Raw genomic sequence first — 13,117 nt, 5'->3', positions numbered from 1 at the left:
TCTTCACGTTATATGTAAGTTCGTCGTTCAGGTCTGTCTGCATCGTTTATTTGTTTTGTTTGTTTATGCAAGTTTAGTTTGTTTTTCCGTCGTGTTCAATAAATCATGTAATTTCACTACGCTGCGCCTTGGTTCGATCACTACTCCTCCTCGTCTGATGAAGAGGAGGAGGACTGCCGTTACACAGGTTTTCCACAAGAATTTCCCTGTATTTAGCGCCATCCATCATTCCTTCAAGTCTGACTAGTTTCCCAGTCCCTGACGATCAAAAACATGGTGTTCTCTGGGTGACGAGAGGCCCCAGACATAGTGTTGTCCTTGATGGCCAAAAAGCAACATTTTAGTCTCATCTGAGCAGAGTACCTTCCATATGTTGGGGAGTCTCCCACATGCCTTTTGGCGAACACCAAACGTGTTTGATTATTTTTCTTGATTATTGATTATTTTTCCGTTGCGCCTTCTTCACCACACAGTCTTTGTGGGTGGACCATTTCAGTTTGTCTGTGATGTGTACGCCAATAAACTTTCCACCTTCTCCACTACTGTCCCATCGATGTGGATAGGGGGGTGCTTCCTCTGCTGTTTCCTGAAGTCCACGATCATCTCCTTTGTTTTGTTGACGTTGAGTGTGAGGTTATTTTCCTGACACAACACTCCGAGGGCCCTCACCTCCTCCCTGTAGGCCGTCTCGTCGTCGTTGTTGGTAATCAAGCCTACCACTGTAGTGTCGTCTGCAAACTTGATGATTGAGTTGGAGACGTGCATGGCCACGCAAACTTGCCCTGCTTTTTTTTTTTATTGTATGCTGTGTGCTGCCATCCTGTTAGAAGGTAACAGATAATTTTATTACAATGGTTAAAATGGATTTTCATTGTGTTCCATGGTGTTATTCGCCCCCTAGTGGAGCTTTCTGGTACTTAGAAAGACTACGCAAACCGGAAGTAGAGAATTCGTTCTGCACGCATAGAAGCAGCTAAAAACAACGCTACGGTGCAGGTCTTTCAATGTAGTTATTTCTTGTCACGCTCCAGCCTTGGAAAATGTTTGTTTGTAAGTTCAATTCAAGCATTTAGCTAGTGATGATAATCTTGTTATTGATAGAGTTGCTTACATATCAATGTTGGTTGGTTACATTTACTCACACAAATTGCAATGCCTTTCATGTATGACGTTAGCTGTATTACTTTGCTCGTGCGTCATGCAAACGAATTGTAAAATATACCATACTGTAGTTTTGTTACTGGTTCTAGTGTAATATTCTTTGTTATTCTCCATAGATGGTTGTACATTATTAGAGTAATGAAAGGAGTTAGCCAACAATTAGCTATATGGTTTGGCATCATGCCAGATGCATGGTGCCTTAACACGTGCTTTGTATTTATGCAACTTCAAATGTATAATGTACAGCTACATTATGTCGGTGTGAATTGAATACTAAAGTATATTCTTTTCTGTATTTTGCAGTTTTACAACATAAACGTTTTCAATATATTCATTCAAGAAAAGTCACGTCTTGGGAGTTTTATTGAAGACTTAGTTGTTAACTATCTGTCTAGTTTTCATGGGTACGCAACTCAAGGGCAAAATATGCTGAATACAATTGCTCACTGTTTGTTGTTGGCATTTCCTGCCTAAGTTTGCCCACTTTGCCAATGTAATAATCATTCAAATAATTGGCAACATCAAATGGTTTTGTGATGAATAAGCCATCTGATTTGATGAAAAATGGAGTTGAATTAGTCTTTCTGCCCATAATTTCATTTAAAGTACTCCATTGTTTTTTTCCCATCATTCTTTATATCATTGATCTTGGCTTCATAATACAGTTTCTTCTTTTTGTTAAGTTTAACATAATTTCTCAACTTGCAGTAAGCCAGTCAGATGTGCAGGCAGCCTTATTAGCCACTCCTTTTGCCCCATCTCTTTCAACCATAAAGTTGTTCAATTCCTCATCAATCCATGGAGCCTTCACAGTCAGTTTCTTAACAGGTACAAGTTTAACAATAATTGGAAGAAGTCATTTCATAAATTCATCAAGTGCAGCCTCTGATTACTCCTCATTAAACACATCAGACCAACAAATATTTTTAACATCATCCACATAAGAGTCACAGCAAAATATTTTGTATGATCTCTTATAGGCCCATCTGTTGGAACTTTGGCTTTCCTGTATATAACCACTATTGTGATCACTGCATCCAGGTGGGAAGGGCATGCACGTTGCTAGTAGGATGCTAGTGGCCTGTGTACTCGCCTCTCGTTGTGCAGTATCAAACTGCATACTTATTAAGTTCTCAGTCAGTACAATGATCACACTGGCTGTCCCTTTTTAAAACAGAAAAAATATTTCCTCGGTACCAGCCTGTACATATAAATACATAACAGAACCATATAGAGAGATCTGTATATACAGTACATTTGGAAACTATTCAAACGCCTTTATCCACATTTTGTTGCGTTACAGCCTTATTCTAAATTGATTAAATTACCAATAAAAACAAATACCTTATTTACATAAGTATTCAGAGCCATTGCTATGAGACTCGGAATTGAGCTCAGGTGCATCCTGTTTACATTGATCATCCTTGAGATGCTTCTACAACTTGATTGGAGTCCACCTGTGGTAAATTCAATTGATTGGACATGATTTTGAAAGGCACACACCTGTTTATATAAGGTCCCACAGTTGACAGTGCATGTCAGCAGAAACCAAGCCATAAGGTTGAAGGAATTGTCCGTAGGCACAGATCTGGGGGAAGGGTACAAAAACATTTCTGCAGCATTGAAGATCCTTGAACACAGTGGCTTCCATTCTTAAATGGAAGAAGTTTGAAACTACCAAGACTCTTCCTTGAGCTGACCGCTTGGCCAAACTAAGCAATCGGAACGAAGGGCCTTGGACAAGAACCCTATGGTCACTCTGACAGAGCTCCAGAGTTCCTCTGCAGAGATGGGAGAAACTTCCAGAAGGACAACAATCTCTGCAGCACTCCCCCAATCAGGCTTTTATAGTAGTGTGGCCAGACAGAAGCCACTTCTCGGTAAAAGGCACATGACAGCCCACTTGGAGGTTGCCAAAAGGAACCTAAAGGACTCTGTCCATGATAAACAAGATTTTCTAGCCAGATGAAACCAAGATTGAACACTTTAGCCTGAATGCCAAGTGTCACAAAGGAGGAAACCAGGCACCACTCATCACTTGGCCAATACCATCCCTACGGTGAAGCATGGTGGTGGCAGCATCATGCTGTGGGGATGTTTTTCAGGGACTGGGAGTCTAGTCCATATCGAGGGAAAGATGAACAGAGCAAAGTACAGAGATCCTTGATGAAAACCTGCTCAGGACCTCAGACTGAGGCGACGGTTTACCTTCCATCAGGACAATGACACTAAACACACAGCCAAGACAATGCAGGAGGGGCTTCGAGACGTCTCTGAATGTCCTTGAGTGGCCAAGCCAGAGGCCCGACTCGAACATCTTTGGAGAGACCTGAAAATAGCTGTGTAGCGATGCTCCCCATCAACCTGACAGAGCTTGAGAGGATCTGCAGAGAAGAATGGGACAAACTCCCCAAATAGAGTTGTGCCAACCTTTTTGTAGTGTCATACCCAAGAAGACTTCAGGCTGTAATTGCTGCCAAAGGTGCTTCAACAAAGTACTGAGTAAAGGGTCTGAATACTTATGTAAATCTGATATTTCCGTTTTTTATTAACACCATTTGCAAAAAAAAAAAATATTTTTTTCTTATGGAGTATTGTGTTTAGATTGATTGGGGAAAGAAACGATTTAATCCAATAAGGCTGTAACGTAACAAAATGTGGAAAAAGTGAAGGGGGCTGAATAGTTTCTCAATGCACTGTATGGCCCGGCATATCCATTTTTTTTTTTTTTTTTACCTTTATTTAATAATTTAACCAGGTGGGCCAGTTGAGAACAAGTTCTCATTTACAACTGTGACCTGGTCAAGATAAAGCAAAGCAGTGTGACAAAAACAACAGTTACACATGGGATAAACAAATGTACAGTCAACACAATAGAAACATCTATGTACAGTGTGTGCAAATGTAGTAAGATTAGGGAGGTAAGGCAATAAATAGGTCATGGTGGCAAAATAATTACAATTTAGCATGAACACTGGAGTGATGGATGTGCAGATGATGATGTGCAAGTAGAGATACTGGGGTGCAATAGAACAAAAATAAATAACAATATGGGTATGAGGTAGTTCGGTGCGCTATTTACAGATGGGCTGTGTACAGATAGTGATCTGTCCTGGTCAATCTACCCCCCCCCCCCCCCCCCCCCAGCCTCTTGGCATTGTTAGCATTTAGCATCAGCGTTATTACCTGCAATTATCCCTCATTAGCATTATTAGCATTAGCTCCCTGAGAATGAGCTCATCTAACTGACTGCTGTTGAATCTTGGTTGTTAACGCTCCACATACCAAAGTTGTGTAGCTTACATACCTCTACACTGAAAAGCAAACTTTTTTTCATGCATACCGTATGCTGTACACCTGCACATGGTGGTGCAGTGGTTGAAACGGTGCTCACAGGAAAAAATGGACATTGTAGTGTTAGTTTTGTTCCTTCAGATCTGGCAGTGTGAAACACTACTGAATAGAGACCTACTCCTTCGTTGAGCAGCTGGTTGAGAAGTTCATCATGTAAGAGCTTTCATACTGTAGTACAGCTTGCCTCTTTAGATGCATCTCTGTAGTCCCAAATAGCTTTCTTTCCTTGTATCCTGTTTTTCTGCACTGAAATAAAGAACAGTACTGTTTATCCTGTCTGTCTATATACAGCCCCATGTTACGGGTGTCTTTTCATCGTCTCAACCGGAGGATTCACCATGAAACTGACAGAGAACAGGTACTGAGTTACACTGTCATTAATTTACCATTTCAACTGCCAATATCTCACCTTTCAAATCCCTTCAGGAGGATCTTGCTCTCTCCCTGTATCTTATCCCTGTGTCCCTCTCTTCTTCTCTCCTCTCCTTCACAGGGAGTCCATTGACAGAGGTCTTACAGCTCTGAGGAGAGAGGTATCAGGAGGAGACACCTTCATGGATGTTGGCCTGGAGAAGGTAACACTTACCTCAGATACATTGCCCCTCTGTGTTTTGCATTGGTATGTCGGTCCATATATACAGATATCTCTATATATGACTATGTATAGGCTGATATTGAGGAAATATGTTACCTGTTTTTAAAGGGACAGCCAGTGTGATCATTGTACTGACCGATGGAGAGCTGAATAAGTGGCAGTTTGATACTGCACAACGAGAGATGAGTACGCAAAATCCACTTGCCTCTTAAATGTCGCTGGATTGTTTGTTTTCGTGTTACTCTGGCTCCCACTCTTACTTGGGCCATTCATTTTTTGACATTGACGTAACGACAGCGGAAACAGTTCTACTGACCTGTCAAACACACTCCGGTTATGGCTGAAATGGACTCAATGGAATACATTGGCTTAACATTGCATCTATAAGAACGCCAATGCTTAATTTGAGATGTATTGCACCATCTCGACACATCACAAGAAATAGCTTTATTTTAGTGGGTGTTGATTTTGGGTGTAATCTTTCTTATAATAAAGTTGAAATGTTTACAAATGCCCTGAAAAGAAAGCAACTTTCAAATCAACATTCGGATTATAGTGATATTATGTCTGATCTTGCAAACAATGTGGGTATCCTTCTCTTGACACACTTGTTATATTATGCAAGAGAACATGACAACAGTAATTAATGAGGCAGTCTAGACAGTGGCGGTGAGGGCAGATAGGCCTAGACAGACCACGTTTTGGGTGGTTGTAGCCCTTTTTAACCCATTTATGTTTGCAAATATGCCCAGTGTGTGTGTACGCAAATGTGGCACATTTGAAATAAAAATAATTATTATCTTAAGTGACTTTTTAGTCAAAGTATGAAAAACATACTTAATATACTAAAAAGGTATATTTGAGTGCATTATAAGACAAAGTGAACTTTTACAATAAATGAAATGCCTGAACTCCATTCATTATTTGTGCCAGTACAATATTTTATGTGCTATAATTCAGTCAACATTTAAATGTTTAAAATCCTTCAGAAGGTTTGAAGTTGCTTCATTCATGGTTGTATATATTTTTTTCCTTTTAACAATTCCGATGACTGTTGCTAATCCTACTTTAAATTCAAAGATGGCGCTAAACAGATCAGAGCTGTGTGTGTTCTCTCCATGCAGGCACAGAGGGCACGGACGCTTGCAGCCATAGTTTACTGTGTTGGAGTCAGAGTTCAACGAGACGCAGAACACACACACACAAGAAATAGCTGTATTTTAGTGGGTGTTGATTTTGGGTGCAATCTTTTTTATAATAAAGTTGAAATGTTTACAAATGCCCTGAAAAGAAAGCAACTTTCAAATCAACATTCGGACAATGCATGTTTTCTGTGATTATCAGCAATAAAATAAGTATCTCCTGTGTGTGTTCTGTAGCTGGCCACTAGCAGACACCCTGGAGCATGTATTTCCTGTCTGTTTCCAAGCCCTATCGACTCGGTACGTATGGTATTAATGCCAAAAAATAATGGAAGGTCTTTGTTACTTCAATTAATACAATACATACAGAAATGGTGCAGTGGTCCTTGTTTAAAATTCATCCATAGAACAAGTGTATCTATCAAGTCATAGCTATCTAACTTTTTAACCATGTCTTTTCATAGTAAATAAGTCCTATGTATAGGCCTACAATACGTCTACCTGCGTAATGACCCACTGTCTTCTGTGTTTTCTGCATTGAGATTCTAGCTGCTGAACCGTCCAGTGTGTGCAAGAAGTAACACTTCCTTCCATTTCAAATGCCTATTGAGCAATGTGCAATGCATCTTTTTCTGTAAAACTGTGCCTCTTAGGAAAGATTTTAAAGAACCAGATTAAGTCAATTTGTGGACTAAAATAAAGGGTTATTTTGATCAAACCCATTCATCAAATCTACCATTTCTGTTTATGGTATTTCGTCAGACAGATACCGTGACAGTGAATGTGTTCTGGTTCAGCTGAGTAGTCATCAGAGTACATTATCATAATACGGTGTGAGGTGAGCGCACGGCCGGCCATGATTACCTCAGAGAGAGAGAGAGACAGAGAGCATATTGTCCTGCACAGTCCTGGGAAATGACCATGTGTGTGCAGTGCCTTCAGAAAGTATTCATACCCCTTTACTTTTCCCACATTTTGTTATTACAAAGTGGGATCAAAATGGATTTAATTGTCATTTTTTGTCAATGATCTACACAAAATACCCTAATGTCAAAGTGGGAAAAAATTGATATTTTTGTAATGGAAAATAAAAAGCTTTTTTTGATTAGATAAGTATTCAACCCACTGAGTCGATATGTTATACAACAGGTGGTTCTAATGCTGATTGGTTAGAACCGCATTCCAGCCGGTGTCTATTCCACAAGTTACCACCGGCTAAATCTATAACGTGAAAATGCCTATTTACTCTGTTCCATCTGACTGTGCAATCCACTGTTTCATTAGACCAGCCAGGCAATTTATGAACTTGATCTCCACGATAAAAAGCATCTTTATTTATTTTTATTTAACTAGGAAAGTAAGTTAAGAACAAATTCTTATTTACAATGATGGCCTACCAAAAGGCCTCCTGTGGGAACGGGGGCTGGGATTAAAAATATAAATATAGGACAAAACACACATCAGAAACAACACTACATAAATAGATACCTAAGATAAAACACAGCATGGTAGCAACACAACATGACAACATGGTAGCAACACCACATGGCAACAGCACAAAACATGGTACAAACATTATTGGGCACAGACAACCGTACAAAGGGCAAGAAGGTAGAGACAACAATACATCACGCAAAGCAGCCACAACGGTCAGTAAGTGTCCATGATTGTCACGCCCTGACCGTAGAGATCCTTTTTATGTCTCTATTTTGGTTGGACAGGGTGTGAGTTTGGGTGGGCATTCTATGTCTGGTGTTCTATGTTGTCTATTTCTTTGTGTTTGGCCGTGTGTGGTTCTCAATCAGAGGCAGCTGTCTATCGTTGTCTCTGATTGAGAACCATATTTAGGTAGCCTGTTTTCCCACTTTGAATTGTGGGTGATTATTTTCTGTTTAGTGTTTTTTGTCACCTTACAGAACTGTTCGTTTGTCGTGTTGTTGTTTTGTTAGATTGTTCATATTTATTAAAATAACATATTATGAATACTTACCACGCTGCACCTTGGTCCTCGTCTCCTTCTCCCGACGACGTTCGTTACAATGATTGAGTCTTGAGTCTTGGAGATAAAATGGTCCAGTTTGAGTGTTTTTTGCAGCTCTTTCCAGTTGCTAGCTTTTGCTAGCTTTCCAGTCGCTAGTTGCAGCAAACTGAAAAGAGGAGCGACCAAGGGATGTGTGTGCTTTGGGGATATTTAACAGAATGTGACTGGCAGATTGGGTGTTGTAGGTGGAGGATGAGGACAGCAGTAGATATATCAGATAGGGGGAAGTGAGGCCTAAGAGAGTTTTATAAATAAGCATCAACCAGTGGGTCTTGCGACGGGTATACAGAGATAGCCAGTTTACAGAGGAGTATAGAGTGCACTGATGTGTCCTATAAGGAGCATTGGTGGCAAATCTGATGACCGAATGGTAAAGAACATCTAGCCGCTCGAGAGCGCCCTTACCTGCCGATCTATAAATTATGTCTCCGTAATCTAGCATGAGTAGGATGGTCATCTGAATTAGGGTTAGTTTGGCAGCTGGGGTGAAAGAGGAGCGATTACGATATATGAAACCAAGTCTAGATTTAACTTTAAGCTGCATCTTTGATATGTGCTGAGAGAAGGACAGTGTACTGTCTAGCCATACTCCCAAGTACTTGTATGAGGTGACTACCTCAAGCTCTAAACCCTCAGAGCTAGTAGTCACACCTGTTGGAAGAGGGTCATTCTTCTTACCAAACCACATGACCTTAGTTTTGGAGGTGTTCAGAACAAGGTTAAGGCTAGAGAAATCTTGTTGTACACTAAGAAAGCTTTGTTGTAGCGCATTTGACACAAAATCCGGGGAGGGGCCAGCTGAGTATAAGACTGTTTCATCTGCATATAAATGGATGAGAGAGCTTCCTACTGCCTGAGCTATGTTGATGTAAATTGAGAAGAGCGTGGGGCCTACGATCGAGCCTTGGGGTACTCTCTTGGTGACCGGTAGTGGCTGAGACAGCAGATTCTCTGACTTTATACACTGCACTATTTGAGAGGTACAGTGGTTCCTCCTTTAAGGAGAAGTGTATCTATAATTCTATGCATAATAGTTCACCGGATGTTTTGGAACTACTGAACGTAACGCACCAATGTAAACTCAGATTTTTGTACATGAACTTTATCGAACAAAACATACATTGTGGCAAACCTCTTCAAGGTTATGAGCATTTGTCACAAATTAAGTGGGAAACTGTCACCAAATTACCCCAGAATGAGAGTTCTTTCGAACAGGACAGTACCTGTGTGTTTGTCTCTCCGTCCTGGTCCACCCAGGTCGTAGGCAAGGTCAAGGATAGCAGGGTTCGGTACACGAATCGGGTTCTCAGTAGGTCCAGGTCCAAACGCCAACAGGTAAGTCCAAAACAGTCCAGCTCATACACAGTAAATCCAGCCAATATCTATTGTCTCTTTCTCTATGGTTCACAGATCTTTCCAGCCCTCACCTCCTCTTCCTGGTTTTTCTTGACCCTTTATTCGTGTGTTGGCTCCACCTTCTGAGGGTTCCACTTGCTTCTGGGACTTGTAGTTTTTGCAGTCGGCCATTTTATGATCTGTAGATCTGATCGGGGTGGCCATTTTAGTGATCGGGCAGAGCCCGTTTATTAGTTCTGCTCTCACATATCTGCCATTTATCACTCGACCCCCTTCTTTGCCACAACATGTATTGTGTAACATGAAGTCCTATGAGTGTCATCTGATGAAGATCATCAAAGCTTAGTGATGAATTGTATCTCTTTCTGCTTTTTGTGACTCCTCTCTTTGGCTGGAAAAATGTCTGTGTTTTTCTGTGACTAGGGTCTGACCTAACATAATCGTTTGGTGTGCTTTCGTCGTAAAGCCTTTTTGAAAACGGACACTGGTGGGATTAACTTCTTGACGCACGGATCCCTTTAGCGGGATCATTTTCATAAACAACCGCTGAATTGCAGAGCGCCAAATTTAAAAAAATACTAAAAATATTCATAATCATGAAATCACAAGTGAAATATACCAAAACACAGTTTAGCTTGTTGTTAATCCACCTATCGTGTCAGATTTTGAAAATATGCTTAACAGCGAAAGCAATCCAAGCGTTCGTGAGTTTATCAATCACTAGACAAAACAGTAAGAACAGCTAGCCGCAAATTAGCTTGGTCACGAAAGTCAGAAAAGTAATAAAATTAATCGCTTACCTTTGATGATCTTCAGATGTTTGCACTCACGAGACTCTCAGTTACACAATAAATGTTCTCTTTGTTCGATAAAGATTATTTTTATAGCCAAAGACCTCAATTTGGTTTGCGCGTTATGTTCAGAAAACCACAGGCTCGTGCCGGTCCTGAAGGGCAGACGAAAATTCCAAAAAGTATCCGTAATGTTCGTTGAAACATGTCAAACGTTTTTTATAATCAATCCTCAGGTTGTTTTTAACGTACATAATCGATAATATTTCAACCGGACGGTAAACTATACAATACTACAGAGAAAGAAAATGTCGAGCTACAACTCTCGGGCGCATGAACTAATCAAAGGACACCTGACGCGTTTTGATAAATCTTGCTCATTTTTCAAAATAAAAGCTTGAAACTATCTCTAAAGCCTGGTCACAGCCTGAGGAAGGCATTGGAAAATGAATGTGGTTGATACCCCTTTAAATGGAGGATGGGCAAGCAATGGAACAGGGATTTTTCCAAATAAAAGGGACTTCCGGGTTGGATTTCCTCAGGTTTTCGCCTGCAAAATCAGTTCTGTTATACTCACTGACAATATTTTGACAGTTTTGGAAACTTTAGAGTGTTTTCTGTCCTAATCTGTCAATTATATCTCATTCATCCAAACCTCCGAATACTGCCCCCTATCCCAAAGAAGTTAAGCCTTTTTTTAAAATTCTAACACGGTCCGTCATCATCATCAGGAGGTGAAATGCAAAACTGACCTTGGATCATTAACTGTGCGACTACTACATCTCTATCTCTATCAGGACGTCCCAGGTTCAGTCTCCTCGCCGCCCTGATGTACTCCAGATTGCGGTGGTCAGTCCAGATGAGAAAAGGGTGTTTAGCCCCCTCAAGCCAATGTCTCCACGCCTTCAGAGCCTTGACAACAGCCAACAGCTCCCGGTCCCCCACCTTCACTATGAATGCCAAAAAGGGATCCGGATGAGCCAGCACGAGAGCTGAGGTAAACAGAGCCTTCAGGTGACCAAAAGCCCTGTCCGCCCCAGCTGACCACTGCAGCCGCACCGGTCCCCCCTTCAGCAGTGAGGGAATGGGAGCTGCTACCTGACCAAAACCCCGGATAAACCTCCGGTAGTAGTTGGCAAACCATAGAAACCGCTGCACCTCCTTTACCGTGGTGGGAGTTGGCCAAATACGCACGGCTGAAATGCGGTCACTCTCCATCTCCACCCCTGACGTGGAAATGTGGTACTCTAGGAAGGAGACGGACTGTTGGAAGAACGGACATTTCTCAGCCTTGACGTACAGGTCATGCTCCAACAGTCGACCAAGTACCCTGCGCACCAGGGACACATGCTCGGCGCGTGTAGCGGAGTATATCAGAATGTCGTCAATATACACCACTAGACCCTGCCCGTGCAGGTCCCGGAAAATCTCGGCAACAAAGGCCTGGAAGACTGATGGAGCATTCATCAACCCGTACGGCATGACGAGGTTCTCATAGTGCCCTGAGGTGGTACTAAATGCCATCTTCCACTCGTCCCCCTCCCGGATGCGCACCAGGTTGTAAGCGCTCCTGAGATCCAATTTTGTGAAGAAGCACGCCCCGTGCATTGACTCGATCGCACTGGCGATGAGAGGCAGTGGGTAGCTGTACCTCACAGTGATCTGATTGATACCTCGATAGTCAATACACGGGCACAGACCCCCATCCTTCTTCACAAAAAAGAAACTTGAGGAGGCAGGTGAAGTGGAGCCGAATGTATCCCTGCCCCAGGGTTAAATAATGAACAAGTAATTGTGGGGGATTGAAACCAGGTGTGTAAAACAAAGACAAAACAAATGGAAAATTAAAAGTGGATCAGCTATGGCTAGAAGGCCGGTGACGTCGAACGCCGCTGAACAAGGAGAGGGACCGACTTCAGCGGACGTCGTGACACAGTCCTCCTTCGTAGGTGTCCGCTATGACTTCCTTTGTGTCTGAAAAAAGTAGCTTTCCGAAAAATTATTTTTGATTGAAAATAAAAGTTTTGCTCTCGACAAAAGGGGACTCATCAATGCACAGGTCCTTGTATGGCACAAAGACCCGACCAAATGCTGATGTCAAGCTGATAAGAACATTTCTTATTTTGTGTAACGGGTCATTTAGGTTGGTAGTAGCATTGTTGATGAAATGCAGGCATCGCAGCCGAACTAGGAAGCGGTCTTGGGAAAAGAGGGTGGTAAGAAGGAAGTTGCAAACAGGATCTGTTCTCCAGTATTCTCTTAGGGGGTTCTTATTTACTATTCCCATGAGAAGGAATGTCACCAGGAAAGTATATATTTCACTAATTGTGGTTGTCAAACATTTAGTGAGTTTCCCCCTCACTCCTGACTCTCTTCTGTAGCTCCAAGGCATAGCGATTGGTCTCCTCCACTGTCTCCCACCAGCTCCTCTGTCAGAAACAGCTTGAAGCACTCTGCCTCACAGGGAGATGGCAAGGGGCTTTGCACTCCATACTGGGACTCATCAAAGCAAACAGCAGGGCCAGGAGGGGTGAAATGGCTATCGGACTTCCAGCTACCGCAGAACTTCTGTACTTCATCCACTGTCGGTCTGCCTCCATCACCACCAGCATGTTCAAAGGGACCTGGGACTTTGTCAGTGGACAAGGGGTCCTCAGAATCAGGGTTCTCAATGGCT

At 42.0% G+C, this 13,117-nt stretch overlaps 1 long non-coding RNA gene across 5 annotated transcripts; it reads left to right on the top strand.

The window, feature by feature from the left end:
• Positions 1–941: 941 nt before the first annotated feature.
• On the top strand, positions 942–8,202 carry LOC129853797 (uncharacterized). Of its 5 annotated transcripts, none has more exons than XR_008759183.1 (5): positions 942–1,050; positions 4,597–4,668; positions 4,807–4,873; positions 5,009–5,090; positions 6,235–8,202. It is a non-coding gene; the product is annotated as an uncharacterized LOC129853797 (long non-coding RNA). The 5 variants fall into 5 exon arrangements; XR_008759182.1 differs by having other exon boundaries at positions 5,219–8,202; XR_008759184.1 differs by having other exon boundaries at positions 5,009–6,333; positions 6,490–8,202.
• Positions 8,203–13,117: the final 4,915 nt, after the last annotated feature.

This window comes from Salvelinus fontinalis, chromosome 1 (assembly GCF_029448725.1).
Source record: "Salvelinus fontinalis isolate EN_2023a chromosome 1, ASM2944872v1, whole genome shotgun sequence".
NCBI lineage: Eukaryota > Metazoa > Chordata > Actinopteri > Salmoniformes > Salmonidae > Salvelinus > Salvelinus fontinalis.
The sequence above is the reverse complement of the archived record's forward strand: the minus strand, read 5'-3'. Positions and strand labels throughout refer to the sequence as shown.